Here is a 7,178-nt window from a genome sequence, read left to right as displayed (position 1 = left end):
CAAAGTTATACCTTTCACCTTCATACAGCTCATTCCTGAAGCTGTTTTATAAGCGTAAGTCTTTGGACCCCCAGAAACAAACTCTACGATGTGATCTTGGGGGTCTAGCTCATTTGTTAACTCGCCCAGATAATCTCCAAGCGGCGGCATCCAATCACCCAGTCTGCTGACAAACACTACAGAGTCTGTATCGTGATATAAAGTTCGCTCCTGCAGACGCTCCATTAAACTATACAATTCTAAACGAGCATAAGCTGTTGTAAAAACAGCTATAAAAACATTGACATTTCCCGGCTTGGTCAGGAAATCTTGAGGTCGTCGCCACTGCACCTGAGCTACTCTGTCAGTTACAAAGCTAAAGTGTGACACATCATGCTCTTTGGAAAACAGAAATTGAAGAAACTGCGACGGATCTTTAATCAAGGTAGTGTTTATTCTATTAGATCGCTCTCCAAATTTACTCCACAGGCTATTTAGAATCAGTTTTGATATCTGTCTCTTAGCAGGGTTTACAGTTATGTTGCTCGGATCCAACCTGATTCCCTCTTTTTCAAGATATTTCAGAATATAGCTCTCTTTACTGGTTTCATCAGTACACCATGAAGGGTAGCCGGAAGCCTCCTGCTTCCCTTTAAGGTGTGTCATGATGTAATCGGCAAAAAGCGTGTCAGATTTTTCAGAGAAATGCCAGACCTCGTACACTTTACCGACTCTGTATCCTTTCTCAATTGCTTTATTAAGCTCCACGCTGCACCATACCCCTGTCAACGACCTCTCATCATCCTCATGTGGCCACTCCACCGTCTGGTTTTCAGTTTCAACGCACGTTCTACATAGCGGAAACATCAATTTTCCCGAAGCTCTATAAGGCAAAACTGGCAAGAAAAGCCCCTGGGTGGATACATCGTGACCTTGATTAAGCCAAAGTATTGCTGGAGTTAGAGAAAGTCGCGATAAATTATGGTGGGGTGTCCTACGGGGTAAATTTTTGTCTTGTTAACAAAGGGATTCAGGCTAGTGAAATCATAGTAATCTATTCTCTCCTCAGCCTTCGCCTCGTAATGTAAACAGATTGCGCCCTCCGAACAAAGCGTCTCTCGGTTCGAGACGTTCGGGAAAATCAAAGGTTTTCATGAACGTTCGAACACTACTGTCCTGCTTTTTCATAGCCGTCCACTCATGTTCCCACATCACTTTCACAGTTAAACCATAGGTGTTTTTTAGAGTCTCGATTCTTTGTAAGAAATCAAAGTGCATATCTCCACAGATTTGACGAGTGACAGGGTTAAAAGTGTTTGCGTCAAAGCACCGAGGACAACCGTGGTAAATACAACCGGCAAACTCATAAGCCGTACGAAACCCATTTTCCTCCGAAAAACCGTCCAGAAAGTAGGGGCCCATTCTAACCTCGCCATAATTCAAAGCATGTCTGAACAAGATGTTATGATTGTCGGACATGTATTCCAACCATTGGATGGAGGTCGTAGAAAAACTCTTTTGTCGGCACCTGTAATTGTCCGGAGTTGTAATGGCGATGGTGTTTTTCTGCAAGAAATTGGCTCGAAACATTTTCATACAGAGAGAAGCTATTATCATACACTGTAAAAGGTCAAGACCCGCAGTCTTAATGACTTCATGCCTGAACCTAACACATGATTCTTTAAGGATCAACACATCGTTTCTACAATAGGCGGCCATGTCCTTTCTGAAGTCAAAAATGCCATCCTTAACCGTGTCATACCAGTTGAAGAAGTCCTGCCTTTCTCGAGTCATCCTGGATTCAACCCCGTAATAACTGGGTGCTGGGTAGGCGCCTCTATAATTCTGTGTTTCGACCGTGTTAAAAAAGTGGCAGAACTAGCCCATTTCTCGTGTTTCAAACCCCAACACTTTAGGTAAAGCGCTTAGTTTCATGGGTAAGAAGTTGAGTGAGTCTATGTAACGCTGGTTGAAATCATGGTCTGTGAAACACATTATTTTACAACCCTGCACTATGATGTCGGGGGTTACACCGTTTTCCACCAAATATTTCATCAAGATATAAGAGTCATACCCCCTAGCATTATGAGCTATGAATGTGTAATCTCGATACTTTGGACAGCGATATTTTTGAAAGAAACCCTCAACACATGACTCACCGGCCGCAGCCCACTTGCGATCCAACATGTCTATACAGTGAATATAATTCGCTATATGAACGCCTCCTTCCTGCCTACACTCAAAGTCATAAAAGACATGCTTGTTATGTAGGGGTGCCGGTTTAACAGACTGTATGAAACATTGTTGTTTGGTCTCGGGTGTTAAGTCTGTGTTACAGAGATGACACCTCAGAGTGGCACACTTGTGGGGTTTATCCTCTTTATAGGTGTACTGTCTGTAACACTGGAGACAGAATTTTGTTTTATCGCAAGGGCTAGTGCTTTGACCCGTACCTCCTCTAGGTATTTTGTGTTCGGAAAAACAGAAAGCGGACCAACAGATCCTTAAACAATCCTTACACCGCACTGTGGGAGCTTCACCTTTTCGACATTGCGGATGGTAACACACATTACAGTACCCGGCGCATTGATGGTTCTTCCTATCATTAAAACCCTTGAAGCAAAAATCACAGACATACGAACACCCCAAAAAAGACTTCAAATTTCTAATACCGTAGTAATGATTTTCGTGAAGGAAAAGAAACAATGTGGGGGGGTTAAACTCTGAGTGAGTTTGAAATACATAATTTATCTCACAACGGTACCAGACTATGATCTTAAGACCCGTCACCTCCTCAAATTTGTGGATATCTGAAAAAGTCACCATCTCCTGTTCCGATAGACCCGCTGCCTGATGCATTTGCAAAGCATCATGCAAAACCTGCTCTGCAGCTATATTAGGTTTGAGCAGGCGTACTATACTATACGCAAAGCATGTTTTGTTATTTGTATTACCCTCAATGACTATTTGCCTGAGTTTCTTATGAATTATTTCAGTCTTGAGACAACTTGACAATCTCCTACGAACACCACCCTCAGGGTTATGAACAACATTAATGACCAAGACCAGACTTTCATTGGCCAAGATGGAGGCTTGACTCTGAAGCAGGTTTTCAATTTTAGATAGAAAAGCCTCAACATCTAACTCATCACCTCTCATTATGGTAAAAACACTGCTAAATAATGAATTCGCTCTCAGCTCCAACTGCACCACATCCTGGGGTCTAATACGTTTGGTAATTCGGTCAAGCATATTTTGTATAATATCATGCATTGTATCAAATATCTCGGCATAATTGTCGCTGTTGAATAATTCTGCACAGCTAAATCTGTGAACAATTTCAAAATTAAGGACGTTTGGTCTGTCTACGTGCTCTACACCCCCATCATTATTATCAGCATCGATATTATGACAATCCCCAATACCACAAGTATATGTTCTATCGTTACTTAATTCGATTTATGTAGACCTATAGCTTTTAAATGAACCGTCTAAGTAAGTACATTGTAAAATGACAACAACCTGGACAATATTACCGTTTCATAAATAATCGTTTTAAATACTCGGTTGTAAAAACGTATAAACGATGCAAACAGACCGTTTAAATGCAGACATCTTCTTAGATCTGGCGTTCCTGATTCAAGCTCGTCATCACTTTCGGTGTCTTAAACGGAGACATGTATAAACATAAGTTAATACCCTAGGTTAGTCTGGGCACTGCAGCCAGGTTACTTTCACTTTCAAACGTAGACTACTACAGCCCTTTAAACACTACAGATCCCAGCATGCCTCGGGTCCGGCCTGCATGCGCATCATTCTGCTCAGATGGCTCAGCGTAGGCCCTCAGCACAGCAAGCGCTGACAGCGCCAGACAATAGAGCCATTGTGCACACTGTGTACAATATGAGCACGGCTCCATCTCTCGGAGTAATGAAAGAAAGGTCTCACTCACCCTCGGAACGCGTTCTTTTCCATAAATACTTGACACAGGCCGGTCTGGATAGGTCCTCTGATAAAAACACAAAATAATATAAAAATCCGCCCGTATAGATCCATAATTTAACATCACACATCCTGGCAAGATATATTGCTGGGTCGCTCGTCATCTAATGTCAGGAACAAATCTGAAAGTAAATATGATTATATGAAAATAAAAATGTACATGCATTCATAACGCGTATAATTAATACGGTCGATACATTATTAAATTAGTCTTACCCGTATTCATTGATTCGCTCGTGTAGAAATCGAGCACATTGTATGGGGCGCTCTGTAATCCTGCAGATACACGGGTGCTTGTTAGAAACATTGCGCTGTGCCTAATATTTATAAATATTAAAATATATAAATAAATATATAAATAAATAATAATATCTAGTGTAAAAGGCTCTTGAGACGTTTGAAAATCAACGTTTCCTATAAAACAGAATTTAAAAGTTTAAATACAATTCAAATATATTTAAAACATTTCTACTATTAATTACATTTCAAATATTAGATTTCTTAAATACGTATTTAAATGTAGCACATTGTATTTTAATATTTCTGAACGAGTGTACGTTTATCTAAACACTTTGCAATTATATTTCTTGATTAATTGAATTATACTTACCATCAAAGTTTGAGATATATATATTCCATAATTCTTCTATATTTAAGGATTTCTTAACTTAACTTAGGAACGTTACATTTCATTTACATTGCACGCTGTTGTGAATACACACACACACCTTTAAAACTTCATAATTCAATCTTTACATTGTATCTGTTCTTTAAATAATACGTTTGCTATATTCTGAAATGCAAGAAAATATTGGGTAGGTGTAGTATTTACTGAGATTATGCTGATTACTGAAAGTTTTAATTTACATTTTCTGTATTACATTTCTTTTAATTTTGCTCATATTCAGGATTTTCTAAAGTTCAGTCCATCTTGTGTCTCTCAAGCTGTCCACAGCCCCCACCGCTTCTACAGATTGCTATCTCTCACCACATTCCATTATAAGGGGGTTAGGGGGGCCCAGTCACATCGCCTCAAATGTAAACAGAGCTGCTTCTTAAATTGAAAACAAACCCCACCTGTCATCAGTGCCCTGTTAACTCCACCCCCAACTATTTAAATTATTTAAACCAAACTCTAACATGATAGGCTATTTCTTCAGTGCCCTGTCAACTCCGCCCCCAAATATACTAATTCTTCACCGATCCGAGGTTACTAAAGACATAGACATCTCCTCGCCACCCCCACTAGCTCAAAAAGCTCCAGACCGACATAACCCTTGTCCATTTGAAAGAGGTAACCCCTTCGGCCCTGTTGAAGAGACAGCCTCGCAGATCTCGCTTAAGTAGAAATATCTATGTTATTAAAGAATCAGGAGGGCTTTAATAGAGCTCTTTCGGAGATTCACTCGCGTAGGGAAAAATAGCTATTCTACCAAATAAATCGGGAGGACTTAAATACAACTCTTTTGGAGCTTCACTAGCGTAGGGAAAAATATCTATGTTTTCTAAAGAATCTGAAGGGTATACATAGCACACTTTTGGAGCTTCACACGTATAGAGAAAAATAGCTATTTTACTAAAGAATCAGTCTGGCTTAAAGACAAATCTTTTGGAGGGTTTGAAAAACTGTTGAAGACCCCCACCACCCTGTACATTCCTTCGGTGCCCTGTCAACTCCACCCATAAATATGGTAATTATTATGTGACGCGGTACAAGCACCCCCCCCCCCACCCGAGTTCAACTCAAGTTCAGGTCAAAGGTCAAATCCCCCCTTAACCCCCCTTAAAGAGTGCCCCATATAGTATATAGTATAATTCTATATTTTTGTTTTGTGTATGATATGTAATCATTGGTGCTACATCTTATCAGGTCCTTAATTCCCCGTGGAGAAGCTGTAAACTTTACAACACAGTTGGATAGTAACCAATGACCCCAAGTCCCCTCTTAGATAGCACACCAGTGTGTGTGTGTAAGTACAACGCAAGACAACATTTAACACATCAGAAGCAGAATTCATAGAAATTTATTTTTAAATATATTATGGAACTATTCCCCAAAAAAATAGAAGTGTTTATATTGCTCAGAGGAATTTAATAAAATGAAGTCCACACTTAAGCGGCACGAGTCCCCACTTAAATAGGCCAGAACGACATTCACACACCAGGGTGTGTGTTCAACTATGTTGTTAGAAAATAAATAATATATAAATATATCAAACAAACAAAGAAAAACATGTTCAAGATCATCTTATTGTATCGTCCACATCCTCACAGGCCTCATAACATCTTCTAATACCAGCCCTTACAGTGGAGTCCAAACTGCGATAGCACAGAGCGACACAAGACCCCACTTGAATAGTACACAATGACATTACACACTTTAAATAACACTTTAAATATGAGAAATATTAACACACAATAGTAGAATGAGATCTGAACCCTATCTGTGTGGTAGTTCTCCAGGTAGTCGGATGAAATCCCCACTAAGATAGCAGAGAGCAGCACGAGTCCCCACTTATAGATCTCAGGATGACACACACACTAATTACATTTTAAAAAGATATATATATATATATATATATATATATATATATATATATATATATATAGATAGATAGATAGATAGATAGATAATCTTTAAAAAAAATGTCATTTTGGGGAATACTGTACTATTTGATCAATTCAGTTGTATTTACTTATTAAGATTTTTGAAATTAAGATTATTATATACATATTTTTTCATAAATACCATGTAATCTGAAATATTGCTCTAACTTGTGTTTTTAAATGGGCTCTGGATGAATGGGGTTAGGATCCAAATGCATTTTTTTTTTAACTCCTTTTTCCTAATGTTGTTGTTGTTCATGATATTAATATTATTATTATTATGATGATTTATTATAATTATAATAATAATGGTATGCATGTACTTACTACTAATAATACAGATTAAAGTACCTACTGTAAATGTCAGTGCAATGTTCTGAATGACAGTCAGATTCAGCCCTACATGGTTTCTAGGCCATCAGTGACAGAGCCCCAGCTGCCTCAAAGACAAAGTGTGTTAGGTTTGCGTGTGTTTTAGTGACCGAAATACCAGCAGCACTGAGCAAAAAAGTCACACAGGGGGTCCCCACTTGGTCTTACTGGGGGGGTCTAGGCACCATTCTAACATGATTTAAAGGGTTTGCAGGTCC

The sequence above is a fragment of the Amia ocellicauda genome, chromosome 1 (genome assembly GCF_036373705.1).
Source record: "Amia ocellicauda isolate fAmiCal2 chromosome 1, fAmiCal2.hap1, whole genome shotgun sequence".
Lineage (NCBI taxonomy): Eukaryota > Metazoa > Chordata > Actinopteri > Amiiformes > Amiidae > Amia > Amia ocellicauda.
The sequence above is the reverse complement of the archived record's forward strand: the minus strand, read 5'-3'. Positions refer to the sequence as shown.